Source organism: Papaver somniferum, chromosome 5, assembly GCF_003573695.1.
Source record: "Papaver somniferum cultivar HN1 chromosome 5, ASM357369v1, whole genome shotgun sequence".
NCBI classification, from domain to species: Eukaryota; Viridiplantae; Streptophyta; class Magnoliopsida; order Ranunculales; family Papaveraceae; genus Papaver; species Papaver somniferum.
Window position 1 is genome coordinate 172,442,291 of NC_039362.1, and position 24,713 is coordinate 172,467,003.

The 24,713-nt window shown below is 36.9% G+C and overlaps 1 non-coding gene and 1 pseudogene across 1 annotated transcript; one reads left to right on the forward strand and one right to left on the reverse strand.

Moving 5' to 3' along the window:
* Positions 1 to 415: 415 nt before the first annotated feature.
* LOC113283662 lies at positions 416 to 5,396 on the reverse strand (annotated as a pseudogene).
* Positions 5,397 to 21,753: 16,357 nt separating this feature from the next.
* TRNAH-GUG lies at positions 21,754 to 21,825 on the forward strand. The gene has a single exon. It is a non-coding gene; the product is annotated as a tRNA-His (tRNA).
* Positions 21,826 to 24,713: the final 2,888 nt, after the last annotated feature.

Sequence of the window (24,713 nt, forward strand, 5' to 3'; positions counted from 1 at the left end):
AAACACCAAAAATGATAGATTCTTACCTAATTGGGGCCATTTGAAGTTGACGAAGTGTTTGACTATCGGAATCGCCACCACCGACTACATTGTCGGGTACTTGTTCTTCGCGTTCTTCGCGTTCTTCTTCATTTGCAGCAAGAATTTCTTTATTTCTTGCTAAAATCCCAATCTTTGGATCGATACCCCGAGCAACATTTTTGGTTCTAGGTCTGTGGGTTTCATTTCCCTTATCCATTGTTTTATAAACGAATCGACGATGTTTTGATTTTACGATTCGCGGCGATGTTTCGGTTGAACGAGGAAAGTTTTTTTTCTTCCACAATCGGAAGATATGAAGCTGGAAGAAGAAGAGTTGAAATGAGTAGAATTTTTTTTGATTTGGTTTTTCTACGGTTTTACCAGAAGGGCATTTATGTAACTTCAATATCATATAGGGTACCCCTTAACTAGAGTCTTTGGATGGGTATAAATTGATGGCCCCTAAATCCTTTTGAGTGGCCCCTAAAAACGCGAGGATTCTTTAAGCCAATGCAGCTATAATGTCTAGCCACTGTAAGGCATCGAATTGGCTAACTAAAGAGAAATTCAACCACCCCGCATCATAGATTTTAGATATGGAAGCAGAGACAAAAAATTATTGTAGCTAGAGGATACCATACTTCAGTGGACAAATACTTCGGTTAATTAGAATGGACTCGGATACGTATAACTCCATCTGGGTATCAACCCACTTCAATCGACGTGCCAACGCAATCTGAAACCATGGAGTGCATCAGCTAAAGAACCAATTCGCTTTAACTATTTATCTATAAAACTCTAGAGAAAATCATGGGAATGACTGTTATTTGTGAACGTACCAGAGCATAGCGAGTTATAATCTTAATGATATCAAGGTTTATGTAGATGACAACATTATAAAGCCAAATAACGCCCGCCCAACCCCATCCAATCCCCTGAATCGCTGCAAAGGTCCAGTTAGCATAGACTGCAATTAAGGTTGCAATCTACACACAACAAACAGGTGTAAGTGTATATTTTCCTGAATGTTTTTACAACAGTAATGAAAAAGAGAATGTAGTGCAGAAGAGAGCAGACCAGCTGAGCAACAATGAACGCTGCTACAAGTGATATTCCAGGAGACTCAACGAAAGACAATCTGTGAGACCGAGTCAAAAATAGTAGGGCTTGGCTGATAGTGCTCACTTGCAGGTATATTGCTGATGCAAGTTTTTCGACAGTATCCTGGCCTGTACCTTGTAGACTAGAAACCTTGAGTAATGTCTACAATTTGCAACAACAGAAGGCAATGTCAACGAAACCTGATACAAAAATGCATACATATTTCTGAATCACAGGGAAAAGAAAGCACAAGGTTTCTTACAGGAAAAAAAATTCAGTTCTGAATGCGGCCCAAAAGAAAGTGATGGTCATCGCCACCAAGTAGCTTCCAAGAACAATACCCATAACCAATATTTCTGACAGTTTCCAGCTATCTGGTAGAGGAGATGGCTTCACATTATCCCTTGCCATTGTCATTATACTACCTGCGAAAACAGTAAGAAATACGCCAAAAAAGAACCTTAAAAATTAAGGGAAAATATAAAATTTATGAGACAGATACCAAAACAGCAGACAATATGTAAGATGCTATAAAATTTAGAATTTATGTAAGACAGAAAATATAGAATTTACGGACCATTATTTAGGATGGCAATGATTAGCACCATGAAAGGTGGAAAGTTAAACCTCCATATAACGGCAAGCACCATGAACCCAAGCTGTTATAAGAACAGCTTGTAAGTGAATAACGAAAGCGTTGGAATAGAACTTGTATAAAATAAGCATAGCGATGAATAGCAAAAGTTAACAGATAACTTACCACAGTTTGGATTTTTATGGAAACCGCATATATCTGCAATGCAATTTCAATGTTTTATCACGAATACTTTAACATGTAGTAAACGTTATACAAGAAAATAAGAAATGGGTTTCAGTTTTGTATGGTAAGCGCCTTACCATACAACTTTTCATACTATGAAAGATGGCTCTACTTGTCAATACTGCATTGATAATAACACTAAGACCCGGTTCGGTCAAGACAAGGTCCGAAGCTCTACGAGCTGCATCAGTGGAATCAGCAACGGCTATTCCAATGTCAGCCTGGTTGAGTGCAGGAACATCATTTACTCCATCACCAGTTATTCCACATATATGTTTCCTTGCTTGGAAGCACTCCACCATCTTATATTTGTCAACTAAAACAACAAACAAACATCACATCATATTGAGGCCATAAGTTCATTTTCCGCCAGGTCCATATAATAAGTCACTTACATGTTTTCAAATTATCAAGATACATAAAAGAAGTACCAGGAGAGACTCCGGCAAAACCATCAGCTTTTTCTCTTAGGAGTGCCATACGTATGTGAAGCTTGTTCTCGCCCAAGATAGAAGATAAGGTATGCATGTTTTTGGTACCCATTCCCAGAAGGCGTCCTGTTCCCTTGGCTATTGCCAATGGATCACCTGAGAAATTACAAGCGTTAATCAGTAAAAACACAAAACTATGCGCACTCATGTGCACTGCAATTTGAATCAGAGATATCAAGCCATACTAAACATGCCGTGAAAGATACATTTATTTAAAAGGCCCCACCTGTGATCATTTTGACATTTACACCAACGTTAAGAGCCATTGTTATAGTCTCAGCACTGTCATGTCGAGGAGGATCGAAAAGAGGCAAGAGACCCATGAACTGCCATGGACCTCCAAGGCTCTCCTTCATTCCTTCTGGAACTTCCTGAAGATTAAAACATATATACGGTATAATGGCATAGAAGGTGAGTAAGATGCATCAGGCAAAAAGAGGCTGAGAGGGAGACATAGAGTGCATATATACCTGATATGCTACAGCAAGTGCCCTTAAACCTCTCTCTGCATATTTATCTATCGCAGCTTGAACCCGACGCTCGATGCTAGACTTGTTATGTGCAAGACCCAGAATCTGAAGACCATTTCACAATCACGACTCAGGACAAGTGATGAAGAACCACTATGCAAGAGGCTTGTAACCAAAAAGTACCTGCTCTGGTGCACCTTTGCTGACTCGGTGCGTTTTACCTTCATTGTCAATATAAGTCAGAGCTGTACGCCTATCGGTTGGATTGAATGGAAGGAAATGAACCTCTTGAATACCAGCGCGTGCCTATCCATACAAGAAATCCAGAGAAAACGCCAAATAACACCAAATAATTAGTAACTACTAACCAATTTGTGTTGGATTGAAGTTATGGTCCATCAGCATTGCTTACCTCCTTTACATCACCTAGCATTCCAACTAAAGCAGCGTCTATAGCGTCCTGGTTTTCAATGCTGGAGGCTCGGGCTGCCATCAGAATAACGGTATGCGGAGATACTCCTTCCATCAAAACCTGAGTAACATATAAAATGCTCAAAGTACAAGAATAGAAGGATACGAACAAGATACAAAAATAAAAAATCATTCATCCCTCAGTAAAAAATCCAAACGGTTGAAGCACTTCCTAACCTCAATGAGATCTTTATCAACTGAGGGTTTGTTCAGGGTAAGAGTTCCAGTCTTGTCACTGAAAAGCACATCCATACCAGCCAATTCCTCGATCACCGTCATTCTCTTGGTGATAGCTCCCTGAAACAAATGTCCCAATAGCACAATTAACACCAATAAAATCTATCAATTAATAACATCGCTGAAACATAACTCCGAGCCAACCTACTGAGACAAGCGATGGGAGCCAATTGCCATTATCACTGAGAGGACCGTAGGCAAGGCTATGGGAATCCCTCCAATAAGAAGAACCAGAAGATTGTCAATCAAGGTACAGTAAGCACGGCTTTGAATTGGGTACATTACAATGATCTCTATTACAACCCCAACAGCAATTGAGCATATGCAGAAATTCCGAATTGCAGCCAAAACCTGAGCATCAATTAACCAACATCAAACCCCAAGTTTCAACACAAGAATATGATAAACAGTTACAGCATGAATGACACCACAAATGTGAGAGTTCCTCGCCTTTTCATATTGACCAACTTGGTTCGTAGTATCTACTAGATGTGTATGTTCTCCATAGTCTGTACAGGCTCCAGTAGCAATCACCACTGCTTCGATTTCACCTTGTACACATGTCGATCCAGAGAAGGCAAAATTACCTGTCTCATCCGTTGATGTTAAACATTCACCAGTAAGAGCACTCTGCAATGACAGAAACGGAACAGAACACCCAACAATTTTAAACCAACATAATTCCATAAATTCAATTTCCTCCATTCATCAAATGCATAATTAAACTGCAATGATATCTAAACATACCCGATCGATCTCTACAGGGTCTCCTTCAAGAAGACGGACATCAGCAGGGATTATATCACCAAGTTTGATTCTGATTATATCTCCAGGTACCAGAACAGCTGCATCTTCCTTGTTCCACCACCCATCACGAAGGACCTAATTAAACAAACAATGATCGGATTAACCATGATATATTCGCAACAATTACACTAGTACCATACAAAACCAATCACCATCACCACATCCCACTGTAAACACCCCCACCCACTACCACCACCACCACCCACCGCAATCATCCATAAATTAGAAAATTCCATAGAACCCCAAGATGCTAAAGCAGTAACAAACACCCCCAACTTACCAAGTTCCACCACAATCATCCATTAATTAGAAAACAAAGGTGGGAAAAGTGGGTTTTTACCATAGCTTTAGGAGCAATACTAGCCCTTACACTAGCAACAGCCTTTCCAGCTTTATTATCTTCAATCAAACTGATAGCTGAATTGAACACAATCAGGGCGATATTCCCTAGAAACACTTGCCAATTCTGCAACAAACAAAACCCAATTCATAGTTGAAATTAACAAATCCAAATTCTGTATTAAGAAATTAAGTAGTAGGAATGGAAAATCTACTTACTGCTCCATTAGCAAGAACTATTGCCATGACCGACGCAGCTCCCAAAACCCATGAAAATGGGTTCCACATAAACCCTAGCAATCTCAAGAACTTACTCTCCCCGACCTTCTTCTTCTCAATCTTGTTGGGAACAAAGATGGCTAGTCTTTTTCTAGCATCTTTCTCAGTAAGTCCGTCTCTGGTACAACTCAAAATCTCAAATACTTTCTTCATAGATAAGAATCTCTGAAAATCCAAGAAACCAAAATCCTTAAAATCAAAAATAAACATCATAAATTAAGCAAAAAAATAAAATAAAAATGAAAATGTTTAGAAATCTGTACCAAGTCGGCACGCATTGCCTTCAATAGCTGTTCTGAACTCATGCTTTCAAAGAAACTGTGTGAGGAACGGAGCCCAAGAAAATGGAGAGGAAGTTGAGAGAAGGGGGAGGAAAACAGAGCAGAAGAAGTTGAAAAAAGCTGAGAGAAGGGGAGGAAAGGAAGAATAAAAATGATGAGAAAATAAAAACAAAAAACGTTTCGCTTTACCGTACACTTAGTGTGGATTTGTTAGTGTACTCCTCTTCTCCTTGGCCAAATAAGAGGGTTTTTTTTTTGCTGACTCGGCGTCGGAATCTGATTAGGTCCTTAATTCGGCTCACGTTAGATGTCACACTGTTTGTTTTTTATTTTAAGTCATATCTGATGTGTTCCGTGAGTCAGGTGATATGAGTCAGAGCCATAAGACTCAGATGAGTCAGGAAAAAACAAACAAGATGTAAGAAACAACTATAATATAGATACGAACACGGGACATAACTACGAAACGACACGATTATGTTGAATCAGAGTGTAAGAGATACATCTAGTTGAACATCCCGTGATTATTTAAATTCCGAGATAAACATCTCATATGCATAAAATGGTAACACCTTGTTTGGAACTGACTCGCGATCTAAAATCGGACTTCGACTGGAATCAGATGTCATATCGTTGCTTATATTTTATTTTATTTTTGATGTTTGATAGGAGCTTTGACTCGACTCATATATCTGACTCAGAATTGTTTGAATCAGGCATTATTTTTTACCTGATTTGTTAGGCACATATCTAACTAGACTCAAAAAGAAAAAATTATAACTCGTCCAATTTATAATTTTTGAATTAAATGGAATGAGCTAAAGTCAAATATAAGTTAATTAGATCCAGAAGAGTCAGGTAAGTTAGAACCAGATGTCAAATCATTGTCTTTGTCATTTTCCCAATGTCTAATTCCATATTTGACTCGGAACTATTTGAGTTTAATATCCCGATTCAAAATCAGCAGGGGAACTAGAGATGGAAGACATCTCGGGCTTGACCAATTTTCTACCCAGGGCCAAAACCTAAAATTAATACATAAAATTTTGGTCGATAGATATGCGGAATTAAAAAATTATTTTTGTTGGCTTTGGGAGTGGCTTCAGCCAGGATAAGCCAGGCTATAGCTTTGCCATTGTTCAAAAGTTTTCAATAATTCTAATGTTTAATAATTTTTGACTTAGGACGTAGTGAATTAGGTTCAGATGCAATGAGACATATTCTAAATCCAGACAAGTCATAAAAGAAAAAAAATATATTGTATACTTCGTGTTTAAACATGTGAAACATGATAAAATATCAATGTTGTATCACAATAACAAGTAAATTTTGGTACAATTGGTGTATCACGCGTAAATAGAAAAATTCATGATATTTGAGAGATGTTATAGAAATAGGATTATATTGTTCTGATTTGATAATTTGTCTTCTTTACTACCTCATGCGCGAAATTAAATAGGCCCAAAAGAGAAGAATACGCGTACAACATCATATTACCACGATAACTTCTTGACTGCTACTGAATTTCGTTGAAATGTAGAGTCATGTCACATCGAGGTAAGGAGTGACGGAACCAAGTTTCAAGATAGGAGAAAAATAAATAAATTTTGGAGTTCAACTCGCTATTGGATGAAAACATTAATTAATTTTCAAATTATCTTGCAAGACTAAAAACTTAATAAAGAACCTTCACAACCAAGGATGGACTCGTTCTTAAGGTTTTCTTCACCTCATAAATTTATAATTGTTCGGACTAGTAGCAATTTGTATAAAACAACACAATACTAATAAAACTAGTGTCTGCTTTAGCAGTACCCGCCTCTAGCAATCGACATAGTTTTTAAAATCTTACGATTCGATTCAAAAATTTCCAAAACAATCTGAATCCCAACTATGAATAGATTCCATTGTGAATCTTACGGTTCACATTTTGACTCGTGTGATTTGCACCGATTCATAAGGCATACAAGTCTAAATATGTTTTTACCATGTGATTTTTATTAAAATTATTTTTTTTGAGGCATTTTTTTTGAAGGGAAGCCGGACATAAAAATCCTGAAACTTTATTAATTACCCCATTGACACTGAGGTTAGAAGAGATACAATCTGTTGGGGAAGAAGCATTCCACCTAAATGTTACATTTTCATGCATAGAATATTAACATAAATTATGAGCCAGCTGATTAACAGGTTTTGGAACATGAATAAACTTAATATTCGGGAAGGAATTAGCCTCATTACAAATATGTAGGATCACCGAACGAATACTCCATGGTATTTCTCTAGAATCTCCTAGAGTGGCAGATATCACATTCTTTGTGTCACCTTCAATGATAACATGTTGCAGAGATAGGATTTTCGCAAAAGAAACACCCAATTTACGGACAATAGACTCTGCCAGCAGTGAAGAAGTAGCATCAAAAGTGGATGTTTCGCAACCTAAAAAGAGACCATCATGATCTTGCGCAATTTCACCGACAACTCCTTTATTTGGAACAAAGGCCACGTCCACATTAATTTTAATAAAAGGCTCACCCAGAGATGACCATTGCAGAACATATGCACATTGGGCCAGATCAGGCGAATGAGACCGATGTTGCTGAATGCAAAGATTGGAGTCCAAGGCAGCTTTACGAAGAATCACCTCCGAAGAGTAAACATGGCCAAAAAAACACCATACCGTTTCTTAATTTCCATACATTCCAAAGAATACAAACCCTGTGAATGAAACTGTGCTCCATATTTTGCTTCATCCAGAATTCAATAATACTCAAAGGGTTTTCATTGAAACCAGAAGGATCATAATCTAGCGAAGCTTGTCTAAATGTCATAATGGTAAGAGGATCACACTCATCAAACAACAGATGAAAAACTGATTCTTCTTTTTGATTAAATAGGATACACATATTGTCATTATGATGCGAAAATCTGTTTATATTTTGTTTAACAGCGACGCCCCCATGTAATAATTTCCATATAAAAATATGAATCTTTGGAAAGGATTTTAGTAAAAGACCAAATTTTTTTCCAAGAAAATTGACTGATGGCAGAAGAAATAGGAACTTCATTGGTCAATAGATGATACCAGGATTTAGCAGAAAATTTACCTATTGTAGTGCATGACCAGGTTAGTATATCATCCTCTCCAAAACTTGTAACTATATCAGTTATCTTCTGCACAATGTCTGGAGCAAATAATTCCTATAAAATATTAATTTTTCAATAATTATTCTCATGATCAATGAGATCCCAGATAGTATGAACATCAGTAGAAGATTCAAAATTTCTACGTAACAGAGGCTCCATATGATTTGGTAACTAAGGATTTTCAAAAAATTTCACCTTTGCACCATTAGCCACTTGCCAAGAGACCCTATTCTCCATAATATGTCTAACTTCCGACATGTTGTACCATATTGCTGATCACTTATTAGTCGGAGAAGCAGTCCAATCAGAAGAATCCCCTAAGTATTTTGCGACATTATTTGAACCCACATAGTATCCTCCTCTTCCAAGAATCTTCACACCAACTTACAGATTAGAGATTTAGTCATCAGTACAGTATTTCAAATTCCCAAAACCACCTGAATCTTAAAAAAAACCATTTCCCGCCAGTTAATAAAGTGCGTCTTTCTTTCCTCCAGAGAATGACCCCACCAAAAGCATCTCTGGGTCTTATCAATATTGTTTGTAACCCCTTTTGGTAGTAGACAAATACCCATCGCATAAACAGGGATTGTTGATAACGTAGAGTTGCAAAGAACATTCCTACCATCCAAGTTGAAAAAATGTTATCTCCATCCTGATTGCTTAGCAACAAATATATCAGTTAGAATCTTGAAATACTGTAGTCTGATTTTAATGGGTATATACCCAAGTACTTCTCTTCTACTGATATTTCCTGAACACCCAAATCTTGAATAGTAGACTGCTTCCTAATGGCAGATACACCTCTACTAAAGTGAATAACAAAATTTTTGAATTGATTTGTTGACCAGACATCAAAGCATATTCTTCCAAAATTTTCTTCAGATTAGGAACATTAACTCTTGAATGTTCACCAAAGAAAATAGATCATCTGCGAACATTAGGTGACTAAATGTTGGAGACAAACTATTTATTTTGAAAACTTGGTATAAACCTTGACTTTTAGAGAATGAGTCGTACTTTGAGTTCCCATTAAACGAAGCATATTACCCAAGAAGGACGAGTTAACTATGTCATACGCTTTTTCCATGTCCACATTCAAAGCAAAATGACCGTTCATAGCATAAGAATTGTTTCATTGAATGTAGTTGTAACACCCCGTGTTTTTAGCATGGAGAACGCTAAAAGATGCGCCATTTTCTTGTGATGAAGCTTCATCCAAAGCTTCTGTTGTGTTGGAAAAGGAAGATTGTCCCTTGGCCAATGCGTTGACAATGTTCAGCCAACATGGCTGCACATCGGGTTGGCAGCGGACAGCCAACATGGAGGGACATCAGGTTGGCAGTGGACATCCCACATGGCTGCACATCGGGTTGGCAGCGGACAACCAACATGGATGGACATCGGGTTGGCAGCGGACATCCAACATGGCCGGGTACATGGCAACGACCATGAATAGTAAAAGTGGGGAGTTGATGAATGATTTTTCCTCCCCTAATCAAAGTTGTAAAAATGTTAAGTTAACATATATAGGGAGGGTTACTTGGTTGAAGGTGCATATACGGACCATGCACCAAGTGAGATAGCCTTAGAGATGTACATTCATCACGGCTGGACATTGTAGTGGCCTATGGGCCAAAGACGGAAGTATAGCCATCACGACCCTTCACGGGACATGCCTCAGTAAATGTTCAGCCGTCATGGCCGGACATTGAAACTGGCATGTGAGCCAGAACTGAATGTACAACCATTATTGCCATACATCGCAGTTATCCAGAATAGTAAGGTGCAGCCATCATGGCCTGGGGAGTCAATGAATGATTTTTTCTCCCCCAATTTGAGTTCTAAAACTGTCAAATTAACATATATAGGGAGGGGTAGTTGGTTGATGGTGCATATGCGGACTATGCACCAAGTAAGCTTCATAGCTTAGCCGGAAGAGTATAAATGATGCCTAAGGCTCATTTATAGTTTTGTAGCCTCGCGAAGAGGGAATTTGATACTTAGGCATCCTTATGCCATATTGCGGACCAAACATGCATCACTTCGATGCATTTTGACGGAACGGCCTATACGGACTAGGCCATTACCTTTATTGCTTGGCCACGGCCTCACAAACGAGTTGGGTTAAGTTTCTGTCCCTTCGATGATGAACTACGATCTTTGCTTAATCCCTTTCGAGTAGGGAAGGGTACGTAGGCAGCCACAATGAGTTAAAGCGTTGCCGGTCCAGCACTCTGTCGCTCATATCATCTAATTGTGAGATGATTGCGACATTCTGGCCCCTCATATCATCTAAGCTCGGTAGCTCGACGCAAGAGATGATTGCAGCCATAATTGATGAGGCTTAGTTGCATGCCAGCAAGTGGATGCTCATACTTCATATCAAGCTACAAAGAGCAAGTTATAGCCTATCTGGAGGCTAAAAACCCGAGTGTCGTAATTTATCTCAAGAGGAGTCCATTTTGATGGGAAACAAACCAAAGATCAAGACATGTGGATCTATATGGTCACTCGAATTTAGCCAAATTCCATCGTTTAAGGCCTCAAAGGGTCGTTTTAGCCGTTTAAAGAAAGTCTTTATTTTCTTAATGAACCTTCTGCGGAAAGAGGGTAAGTTGGAAAGGTGTGGAAGCTAATTTTGCCGCATCATTCTCTACGAGCATACTTGCAAGAGAAAATGGAAGTGCATTTTCCTAGTCTTAAGGCCCGGATCGTATCTTCATCACGGCGCACCGGGAAGTTGCGGCTTGCGGGGCAACGCGCCAAAGGCGTAATTTTGCGGTCCGTCACAGTAGTAGTTCCTTTGCCACAATTATATTATCCAGAATTCGCCTCCCCAGAACAAATGTATTCTGCAACCATCTAATGAATGTATCTAAGTATGGCTTAATTCTATTTTCTAGAATTTTTTCCACAACTTTATACACAACATTACACAATGCTATAGGACGATAGTCAGACGCACACTCATGATTTTTGATCTTAGGAACAAGAGTAATGTTGGTGTAGTTTAAAAAATCAGGGAACAAAACATATTGAAACATCATTTTAATTGATTTTGTTAGAGCACTGCGCGGTCGAACTCGCAAGCGTTGCTGTCTCAAGCTTGTTTTTCAATGTTAGTGATCAAAACTATAAGCCTTGATTTCTATTCTACTTATGGTGATGTCTCGGAATATGATAGACTATGTAGTTGAGCATTAGACTTCACGGCGTTCATCAATTGAAGATGAAGAACTACTAAGGAGATCTTGCGTGAAAATTCATCAACAAAAGGTATATGGAGATTCAAACTCATATATCACTTGGAAAGTCTATTTCTACTCTATCTCCTATATTATATTGAGACATAAGTCGTATTACTATAGTTTTCGGTTATGCACATTTGAGATTTCGAGCTGAGTTTAACTCGCTTACATATTTCTCGAAATATGTGTTGGCAAGCTTTCGCTTCTACCAAGTTCATCTTATATTCTTGACGAAAGTCAAAAGATGATCATGTGAAAATCGTCGAGTAACATCTTACATGGTTTGTGTGATACAATCATTTGGTTTAGACTTGGAATGTTTCGTTATGATTATTCCAATAACTTGAAAATTGTTTTGATGCTAATAGTGTGTGAAAACGGGTATTGTCATCCTCTAAGAAAGTTTCAATAATTGAAATAAGAGTTTAGAACACTTAACCAACATTGGATTATAAAAATGTTGTGCACTCTTGCATATATGTGATCCATGCACGGGAACCATAGTATGCATACCCGTATGCATACATGTGGGTTTGAGAAGTCCGGGAACCTAAGTGCGCGTACACGTACGCATACTGGTGTAGGTTTATGAGCGGAGTTTTCTGCTGGGTTTGGAGATATGCGTACACGTTCGCATACTGGAGAAAACCAAACTTGGTCCGGCTATTTCAAGTATGCGTACCTGTTTGCACACTGGAATGGTTAAAGTTCTAAAATCTGTTGTGACATGAATAAATACATTTATATAATAAGGAATGCATTCTTTGCAAACTGTGGCTATAATGTTCATGAATTGATTCGAGTGAATCAAACCGATTTTTCTTCAATTGTGTTCTTGTATACTTCTATGAGAATATAGCAACTGAACAACTCTTTAACTAGTTTCATTTGAGTCATTTGAACTAGTTATGGTTAAGATGAATAAGGTTGATATGAGAGTGTTCATAATCTACAAAAAAGATTTAAATCTAAAATCTTTTACATATCTTTCATCAAACTTTTTGATGATCTCCATAGAAGAATGGAGAAAAGTGCAATTTAGGCCAAGGACACTCAAACATCTTAGTTAGATCAGAATGGAGATAATAATTGTACCAATCCTACCTAGTAAATGTATGTATATGTTGCAATCCTTGCATGGCTTAAACTTCACTTTTTATATCATCAAATAACCTAGTTGGAAAGTTTCAATTAGAATAAAGTGTTTTAAGGTTTTAACTTGTATGTTGTTTATTAAACATAACCGCATATATCATCCAACTTAAAGAGTATGTTGCTTACATGAGTTAAACCCAAAATGTCAGAATTTGAAGACCACGTTATCAGTTCTGTACTTCTTTAACCTCGAGAACAACATCTGGAGTTGTCGATGAGTTCATCCTACGCATTCTGGAGTTTTTTTTCCTTCCATGGGACCCAAATTATTGCTTAAGGGACGAAACTCCATAATCTCTTCTTATTCGCTCATGATACAAGTTTTCGCATATACAAGCTTCAAACTTCAAAGTTATGTATCATGGAATACACCAAGAAATTCTGTTGACTTTTTACGAGTGAACACGTAACTTTTGCAATGGTTGAATATGGATGAAGTTCGTTGAAATCCATAAGATTTTTGATTGATTATTGAAGGGGTTAAAAATCCGTTAAACAATGTATACGTTATGGTAATGGTATTTTTGAAACGTGCTAAAGTTATAGGTTTAGTTATAAGTTCAATATGTATTCATCTTATTAATTCTGGATTTACTTACATCAGTGTTATATTTAACTTATAGGTTAAAAAAAGGTGAGAACTAAAACCACTTTTTCATTAAAAATATTGAATAATTTAAGTGTTTAAAGATGTATTTTATCCTTGTTTATAAAAATACGTTGAGTGCATCCACGTCCAATTCGTTCATCTGCACATCATTTAAACGCAAAACTGTTGGTTGTTGTAAGATGCAAATGTCAAACTTAAAGTACACCATGTGTTGGATTGGATGCAGATAAGATTATCAAACGTAAATAGAAAAGATCCTACAACAGTACTGAGTTAATGAATGATGTTACTACTCAATACCCGCTGCATTACTGAGTACTATTATTATATTATACAAAAGCATGAGACTTGAATCTTGCTCTTTAACTTCTGTTTGTTGTTAATGAGTTTCATCTCATTTATCCACAGACTCCCTAAGAGCATGGTTAGATGGATCATTCATGTATTTGTCATTCAACAGAAATCAATTTCTGAAAAGTGACCATCTGAATCAAAAGTTCGTTCACCCTTCACATAGTTAACTAATTGATGTTCATATATAATATCCCAAGAAAAGAAATAGAGTAAACTTCTAAGGCCTAATCAACAAACAATATGCTTGCCAAAATCCTTGGCCAGTTCTCTTGCTAGGCCAAAGTTCCGGATAATATGTTTTGGTGCATGTAGGGTTGGGTCATAGACCAACATGAGTTTATTTTCTGTCAAAGGATATCAATGTGAAAAGGAGGTTTTGAATACCCTTCCTTCCTTTGATGTACAACGTTCCTATTTTTCTTTAGCGACTTCTTTTTAGAAACTTGCAACAATGAACAACACTTTATATGTATCAAAAAAAATGTAAAGAACTGAATCAAAATAACTCTACCGAAACAACATGACAAGGGAAGAATCACAGGTTCAACAAGTTGTCCTTAACACATTAGTTCGCGGGTATACTCGAGATGTACAATGCTAAACCCCTCACAGCGAAGATGTGTCCAGGATAAGACTGCCCGATATAACCTGAGTTAGTACAACGCAAGTTACCCACTCTTGAACTTACCAACATGGATTGGAAGTGAACACGCCGCGCAAAACAGAGCAAGAAGATGATGAAAAGAAAACTAGAAAGTAATTGCTTCTGGTGTGTTTTGTAAAATATTTTCGAGTTGTATTTATAGTAGATATTTGCTTGAAAATGAAGTTAGGTTTAGGTTTTCTTGTAAAACAATTAAAATCGTAAAAGGAATTCACACGTAAATAAAACACTTAAAGAAATTAATTTTGGAAATTTTTTTCTAAAGAAAAACCCGCAACATTAAATCCGAGTAGACATAGGGCTTGGTGCATGGTATACGCGCATATTCATGGGTTGGAACATGTATTGCTTGCCAAGATATCTATAAGAGAATGGTTATATAGTGGACATCCATCTCTAGTATGCCCAATGTGGGATTAAAGAGATTCATTCACTCAATGAAAATGGGTTAGTATCCGTAGATTCCCGAGGTCCTAAGATCAAATCACACCAAGACCAAAAATATTTTAAGTTAAAACTCATTTTTATCCAACAATACCCCACATGCATGAAATCTCGATAAAAATTGAAAATCAGAATACGGAAAATACCATTTAGGAAAGGTGTTTGTGAGGTCTAGAACCCTTGCTTAGTGAGAAGTTACCGAAACTACTTGCTAGAAACACTGAACGCGATGTCTTAAATTGATAGCATTTAATGCAATTTGTGATAACAACCACGCATGATATCCTCCTGACGTTGCTAAGTTCGTGTCGTTTTGTCCATTTTTGCCCTGGACATGTCCTGTTTCTCAGAATGCTCTAGAGAATCGACTCCATTCCCATAATAAGCGGCCTCACTTTCTCATTTAGGTAGGTGAGTTCCATCAAGACTGTTTACTGTTACTCCCCACTCAATCTTAAATTGAAATTATACAACTCATCAAGACTTTACCAAATTGGGAAAACATTCTTTCTTCAGTTGCTCTGAATCCATGGTGAGGAAAAAGAAAAACCAAAAAAAGTTTGAAAGAGAGAAAGTAGAAGGAAGAAGAAGAGCAAAGAAAGTCAGTCGTATAAGAATTAATTAGGCAGTAAACTGTCAGTACAAGAAAAATCAAAGAAGTTTGAAAAAGAGAAAGAAAAGGGAAGAAAAAAACATATAAATTAATGATATCTGGCTGCAGAAGTGGGTTTACCTTAACTATAATCTGAGGAATTCGAGCCATTAAAGTAGCAGCTTCTCAACCGTAACTCTCTTCAATTAAACGATGAATATCATTGAAGACAATTTGTATAATACTACATAATGAAACTATCCAACCTATAGTGTATGCTGCACAAAAAAAAAAAAGAAATAAAGAAAAAGAAAAACCAGGAGATTAAGACCTGCCTAATAACACGAGTCCAAAATAGAAGTAAGAAATCTATTAAAAAAAATACTTACTCCTTTTTCGTTAGCAATAACTGCAGCCATGATTATTGTAGCTCCCATTATCCAAGATAATGGATTAGATAAAAAAATTTAAGAATTTTAATAGATTACACTTATCATTAAAGACCCAAATATGTAGAAACTTCTGCTTCTTCTTTGCAAACTTGTGGGGACCATACACTTCTAATCTATCTTGGAAAGCAGCAAGACTAAATCCATTTTTAGGTAAACACTTAATTAAAAATCTCTAGCACTTCCTTAGTATACATATTTTCCTGCAAATCAAAAATAAAAACACCAAAAATCAAAAAGAAAAACCACTGTTAAGAAAATAAAAACATATAACTGATGTTTTTACCAAATCGGCACAACATTCTTTCTTCAGTTGGTCTGAATCCACGGTGAGGAAAAAGAAAAAGCAAAGAAAGTTTGAAAAAGAGAAAGAAAAAGGAAGAAGAAGCGCAAAGAAAAGAGGAAAGAAGGTCAGTAGTATAAGAATTAATAAGGCAGTGTATTGTCAGTAGTATAAGAAAGAGTAAAGAAAGTTTGAAAGGAGAAAGAAGAAGGAAGAAGAAATAAGAAGGAAGAAAAGAAAAACATATGAATTAATGATATCCGGCTGTAGAAATGGGTTTACCTTAACTTTAATCGGAAAAAACCGAGCCATTAAAGTAGCAACATCTTCGACGTAATTCTCTACACGATGAATAAAATTGAAGACAAGAAGTATAATAATATCTAATGAAACTAACCAACCTTGTGTATGCTGCAAAAAAGAAAAAAAAAAGAAATCAAAGAGATTAAGACATACTTAATAAATCAAGTCCAAAATAATATCAAGAAATCTAATAAAAAGAATACTTACTCCTTCTTTAGCAATCACTGCAGCCATGATTAGCACAGCTCCCATTATCCAAGATAATGGATTAGATAAAAAACTTAGGAACTTTAATAGATTACACTTATTATTCAAGACCCACATATGCAAAAACTTTTGCTTCTTCTTTGCAAACTTGTTGGGACCATACACTGCTAATCTATCTTGGAAAGAAACAACATTAAGTCCATCTTTAGGTGAATCGCTTAAAAATCTCTAGAACTTACTTAGTAGATACATTTTCCTGCAAATAAAATAAAATAAAATAAAACAATAAAGAATCAAAATGAAAAACCACCGTTAAAAAAACAAAAACATATAACTGATGTTTTTACTCAATCGGCAAAATATTCTTTCTTCAGTTGCTCTTAATCCATGGTGGAGAAAAAACAAAAGCAAAGAAAGATTGAAAAGGAGAAAGAAGAAGGAAGAAGAAGAGTAAAGAAAAATCGGACTACTAAATAACGAGACATTGAGTTATTTTACTTCCAAAAAAAAGTGTTAACATATAACATATTTCCATTATGAGTTAATACTAATGCACAAAATAAAAGTGTTAACATATAACATATTTCCAGTATGAGTTAATACTAATGCACAAAAATAATATATACTAGCACAATACAAATATTTATTGAGTTTTCTCATTCATTAATAACTTTGATGATATGGAGTTTTAAGTCATAAACAAAAATATTTATACCCAAAAAAGATATATATCCATTTAGAAATATGGAAAAATTTAGAATACTTATTGGAGTAACATGTACACCCTTCGGTTTAGCCACTTGTATTAATCCCTAAGAGCAAATACAGTGGTACGACCATAACCAAAAATCAAAGATCAAAAAGAACGATCAAATTTGAGTTTAGTCTGTAGTGTCACGCTACGGTAGTGGAGTATATTTAGTCGAGCGGATGTATAATCTATGTTTGCTTGTGGAGCGCAGTTATAAAGTTCGTCCCGTTGAGGCATAGATATAGTTTACGCTGGATGTGGGGCGTTGGTAAAGATTACGCGGGTTGTGGGGCGTACATATAGTTCACGCCGGGACAAGGAACGAAGGTATAATCCAAGCCTGTTGGGGCGAATGACTAAATGAACGCCTGAAGCCCGGCGTACATTAATGTCCGCTCAACTTCATACACGTAAACAACACGTGTGGCGTTAAAGCCACGCGAAAATTACACCTCCACGTAAATCAAGGAGAACATTACAGACTACTAATCAAATGGGGCGCCACTTTATAAAATTCCCCCCCTGATATTTTATCCCCAAGCAATCTAGCACTAGTGTATCAGATTCGTAGAATCGACCTTGTGGTGGACCAGCATATACACCAGGATGTAAGCATGTCGACTAATGGAAAAAGTGATGAAGAAAAAAATATGAAAAAGAAGAACTAGCAAAAATATGAAGAAAAAATATGAAAAGAAGAACTCAAAAAGATACAGTAGTTAGATTTCATTTGAAGTTTTCAACAACACATAACTTGACAAAAGTACAAAAGAAATAGCAAAGTTCATCGGTGTTGGGACGTGAACTTTATGAACGCCTGACTGAGACGTGCGTATAATGTTCGTCTGATTGGGGCGAATCTATAGTCCACGCTTGGTATGGGGCGTAAATTTCAGCAACTCCCGGACGGGCGCACATTTCATCACTGCTCCATTGAAGCTTAGTTTATATACAAGCCTGATCAAGGGACGAGGACTACACATGTGCTTCATGTGAAGCGTAATTTATATACACGTCTGATGACATACGTTCGCTCGACTATATATAATTTTGGTCTTGGTCCCAGACCAAATATAGTATGGAATTTGGTTTTGATCCAGCTTTTAGTCTTTACTCCGTCCCGCTGTGTCCCGTCTCTGGACCATATTTATAGGTTTGATCGTCCAATTTGGTTGCTCTAAAAACACTTGCCAATTTGGTGGTTTTTCAGCAACAATTGAGAAACCGAATTTAAAAGTATGTAAAAAAAAATAGAAGGTTGTAGTAATAAAACTAATTAAGTAGTACCAAATAGAAAATACATACATAGTATAACTTACTCCTCCATTAGAAAAATCTATATCTAGCTGAGATTGTTGTAACTTCGGTAACCCGTGACAATGGATTCCAATAAAATTCTAAGGAATTTCAACAGCTTTCTCTCCTTTGTCAAGACCCACAGATACATAAACTTGGTTTCTTTAAATGAATAATTGAATTGAATACAAGGAGTATAATAATCTCTATAGAAACTTGGTAATATGGTGGTGTATTTCATACCAGGTTGGTACATTGTACCTTGAACAGTTGATCAGAATATAATTCATGGAGAAAGCTGAGAGAAGGGTGGAAAAAATAGTGAAGACGAAGTGAACAGAAAGGGGGAGGGGGGGGGGGCTGTGTTGTACCTTCTTATTTCATACCAAATAAGAAGCAGTTGTGTTGCCCGGACACGAACACGAGATACAGTTACGAAATGACACGATTATATATGCAGACATAGAGTGTAAGAGAAACATCTCGTTGGCTGTTTAAATTTCGAGGTAAACATCTCGTATCCATGAATGAGATGAAAATTTTATTTTGTTTTTGATGTCTAACATGAGGTACACTATGACCAATAATACTGATTCCGAATTATTCAACTCACTGAGTTACTTATTACTTAGAAAACCAACTGATGAAGAACAATAAAACCATATGCTTTATAATACTTAAGGTAAACTTCTTTTCTCAAATCCGACACCTCTCAATAATGAAAATCACAATAAAACTTTCGAAGTACTATAGAAATTTTGTTATATTCTAAGTCTCAAAACCGGAGGATAAAAAGAACTCTTAAAACTTAATGAAAATCCAAACAAGAGATATGAAAATCAAATTTTCATGAAGAAAAGCTATCAAAACTAAATAGTAAAAAGTTTACCACGAAATCATAAGATATGAAGTAAAACCAATTTTCTTTTGTAGATTTCAGGTGGGGTGAACTATCTTACTCAATCCCTGTATCTAGCGCCAAAATGTAACTGCAGGGAATCCTACAACACACCCAATTTATCTAAATAAAAACTAATTGAAGGTCGTTGTATTAAATCCAAAGACGAAGTGAAAGTTTATTGATGAACTTATTGATATTTTCTTAAGTTTACAGCCCAAACCCTAATATGAAAGTTAAGGAATAACTCTCATACATAGCCCTCCCCATAAAAAATTACTCAACACCCTTAAATTGTCCTAAGGCTTCCTTTTATCGGCACTCAGTGAAGTGGAATACATCTCAAACTTACTTCGCTAATATTCACACAATTCACGTGATTTCACCTTTTACTTCGCTACTTCAAATTTCATTACAAATGTTACTAATATTTCGGCGATGACTCCGACCTTTTGTCTGTGCAGCTTTACACATTTCTTGCTCAACAATTTATCTTCGCTCGAGATCGTCTTTCTTCGGTTTGATACTATTCATCGGACGAATCATATTCTTCGTTAGGTTCTTTATTTACTTCGTTGTTATTAATTCGCAATCCACATTCGTTTAATCTTTATTTCGCCACTACTACTTCGTAACATCCATTTCCACAGAAGTTCCATTGTACTCTTTTGTCAATTTATTAGACCTATGGGACATCTTAATAAATGCTTTATCTCGATGTTTGGTAATGGTATCTTCTGAAGAAATCTGACCATCGATTTCGTTTGTTCGTGGACTTATACGTGGGGAAGATATTTTCTGTATCTACATGAGCCGAGTGAGACTTGAGTCTTCTTGCTCTCTGATTCCTTTTTTTTTTATAGGTTAAAATGCACTAAAAAAAACTAACTTCGGGAGTTAGTAACCCTTACATCACAAAGAGTAAAGCCATCTAGTATTAGGCCTACATCAGAGGCCCTGACATTAGATTTATCTACTTCTAAAGCATAAAGAATACATGAAGGGAGAATGAAGCTCCAGTCAATATCAGTTCTGTAGTCCTTAGCCTCCTTAGCTAGAGTATCAGCTACCTTGTTCGCTGTTCTAGAGATAAAGTGAAAACCTTTGAAGTTGTTATAAAAAGAAAATTCATGCCGAGCTTCGTCCATAATGGTTTGGTTTTGCCAGGTAATTTGAGATGGCTCTCCATTCAGGTAATCAAAAAGATTCTTGCAATCTCCTTCCACGCTAAAATCCGCCAGGTTCATTGCTCTAGCCCATTTTGCAGCTTGAAGAAATCCTAGAGCTTCCGCTTCTTCTGGTTCATTTGCTGAGATTGGTCCTGCTCTTCCTTGCTTGAATTCACCTGCATCATTTCTAAAGATTATAGCATAACCCGATGGGACACCACTTGAGATCCAAGCAGCATCCAAGTTTAGTTTATTATGCAGTATATCTGGAAGTTTCCAGCTACTATTTCCTCCGTTACCTATTACTAAGTCTTTTTTGTTGACTAGGTGTTTTTCCTTGTGACAGAAAGCCAAATGTCTCTGTATTTCTACGGCCACTTGCTGATGTGTTTGATGTTGACTATCAAAAGCTCTGTTACATCTTTCCTTCCATATAAACCAGATTTTGGTCAAGATGATTTCTATACTGATAAGATCGCTGTCATTATCTAACCATTCTTTAAAAACATCCAAGAGTGTGGTATTACCATCAAAATGTATGTCTAAAGGGCAAGGATCAGTATCCCAAACTGCTTTTGCAAATGGTGATTTCCAACTAATTTTCCGAGGCATAAGTTCAAAATAGGTTCATCCCTTACGTAGTAGAACGCTCAAGTCTGTATTTGAAAAGATTGATAGGGCTATTCTGTTCTAATCTTAACTTTTTATTTTGTCAATTTGTGTACTGAGCACTTTATACCCCAAAAACCACACCTTGGTGCGTCAGGTTAATTTGTTCTCCACTTCAAAAGATTTTGTGCAAGAGCGCATCATTCCCGTCTAAACTCTAACTAAAAAGGTTTTTGGAGATTTCAGTCACCAATGTGGCTGTAGTTTAGTGGTAAGAATTCCACGTTGTGGCCGTGGAGACCTGGGCTCGAATCCCAGCAGCCACATTAATTTTTTTTTTTTTGCACTTCCATTTTTTGTTTTTTCCTCATTTCAGCTGCCAAAAGGAAGCTAATGGCAAACTTTTCATCAGATAAAGATTTTGATCGGTATCAAAAAGATCGACCATAAAAAAAGAGAGAGGTGCGCAATCATGGTACATGGAGTGAACTCTCTGAACAATGGATTTTTTTTTTTATCATGGTCATGGAACAACAAAACCATGAGACCTTTTGAAGTATGATGAGATCGAGCATTTAATGAAGTTGGCGTCCAAAATTAGAACTCCGGCAATAACATTACTCATGCATAATACTAATAGGTGAATTCTTTAAGCTACCAAAGCATAATACCGTCTAGCCATTTTTAGTCAGCATTTAATGAAGTTGTATTCATTCAGTTAAAGATTACCAAAGGCTATTCATTCAGTTCTGAATCCATTCCAGTTTGTTTTGAGAGGAAATATCATCATGCTTCAAGCTTGAGTTGGCCTGCAAATGGTGGGAAGGCCAATACGTACCCTGGAATCCATGAAATTAGTTGAACAGCCTAAGAAATCTTCTCAAAAGCTTCTTCTTCTTCTTAGGAGTGTATGTCTGAAGTATTTCAGATTCTGTTGAGTTATGTTTTCGGATGTGTGAAGAAGAAGAAAAAGAAACACAAAGTTCGACCAGAAAAGAAGTGATGAAGAAGAAGAAAAAGAATCAGAGTAGAAAAGAAGTGACGAAGAAGAAGAGTAAGAACTAATAAATGAATCTCAATGGGCTGGACATCAATTAACTAATAAATGAATCTCAAAGAAACACCTCAATGTCGCGCACTTTTTTTTGGGGCACATAGACAAGTACAGTAGCTAGGTAGCCTAGTAGTATGGTGATTTTTCATCAATTAACCCGTCCATCATCCTTTATAACCCCCCCCCCCCCCCCCCCCCCAACCCCCCGATTCCCACCAATGAACTTTACATTCCTCCACATTTAATTGACAAATAATTCTGCAAAAATGGTGTTAACCTTCTCTGACATGCTTGTGCTTAATTAGCGTATGACTAGCATGATCTGCTGCTATGTTGTGTATATGTTCAATGTTGTTGTGCTCCCAAGACATATGCTGCTAGTAGTTAGTGTTGTATGATATTATTGGACCAAATTCTTTAACCAATTAATACATAGCAGAACACATCTCTGATCTCTGTAGTTTATATGATGCAACTTCATACTCTACTATAACTGCAAGGAGATTTCTCTCATAGGTCCAGTCAAACATCAAAAAGACAGATCGTACCACCTACAATATCTAATTATGTCTAACCAAACACGCCTCCATCTTCTATAAAAAAAGAAAACACGCCTCCATCTAGTACCTAATAGGCTAATACTTATCTTATTACATGCTCTACACAGTCACGGACTCCAAAACCTTAAAGAAAAGAGAAAAGAAAACCCCCCATTTAATGCCGGCTCATAAATTACAATGATATGTCAATGAGGTACACAGTAAAATCTTTGGGGATATGCCCTCCACAAGAGATGGAGACATGCAAACATACTTTCCACGGTTCCACTACCTTCTTTTTAACTCGTTTGAGAGATTACCAACAATGTGAATGTAACTACTGGAAATCCAGTAATACGCCCAACATAAAGTAACCAATATATAAGACATGTTTTATAATATAAACTCTAAAATCTTTATTGATGAATCTCATAAAATAATGAAAATACAAGTTTTTGAACACAAGGAAACACTAATCCCATTTTCTAGACTAAGCTCTCATACCCTTACAAAATTCGATCCCCCTACATTGTCCAAGGACCTCTATTTATAGGCCATCTAACCCTAATGGAGGACAACTCATTTTATCTCGTCACAATCTCGCGTAGGAGCTTTACACTTCGCCCAGACAGTTTTCCATAAAGTTTTTCCGCTCCTTTCGCTATCTTCACATGGGTCTGTCGGGACACCTGTCCCTTTACTTGCACCCTAATTCACTTACTTCATGGCTTTGTCTTTTCATCCAAGTAACCTTACTTCGCCATCTATGACTTCGTCCTTGATATCTTGCTTGGCACCCCATCTTGATCTTTTGTATCTTAAATTCTTCTTGTAGGTCTCTTCGTCTCTGTTCACATCTTCTTTTCACTTCGCGCAATTGTGATCGGTGACGAAGCAATTCTGACATTCGTAATGACAAGTCCCTGACTGAGATCTTTAAGTGAGATTTTCTTTCCTTTTATGTCCGACACGTGGCGAACCTATTTCGTGTACCTACATTTTGCCTTTTCCTATTCTATTCGAGCCACACGAGAATGAATAAGAACCGCTTCAGATTCCTAACTTCCACGTTCTCCACTTTCCTGCTCCCACGTGACCACGTTCTCAGGGTAATCGTTTATTGCCGGTTAGCATACCTCGAACGTGCCGTCAACCCACTTAACCGGTTATCTTTTCTGTGCTATTTATACCCAATTTTACTTAGATTTGGGATTTCTTTTCCTCTCCTTCTTTTTGTGTTCATCTGTCTTTGCGCTTTTTCCTTATTCTGCCATTATCGTTCCCTTGCTAAACTCTTCACCCTTTTCCCATTATTATGGATCCAAAGGAGGTATCAACTCTTACTTTACTCAGATCTTATGAAGATTTCCGAACAGACTTTCGGAAGGTGGGTTTGTCTTTATTCCCTGCTACTGATTCCTCAGTGGCTCTGGCTGTTCATGCGACTCCTGATATGGAGTTGAACTCGCGATGCATTCTCTCCGACTCGTGGTCTCCGGATAAGATGATTGTTTCTCTTGGTCAGTTAAGAGCTAGGTTAACTTTTCCCCTCTACAACCCTTCTAACCCTACTTTCCTTGATATCTTGAATAAGCTCCAGTGTGGGGTTTTTCAATTTTTT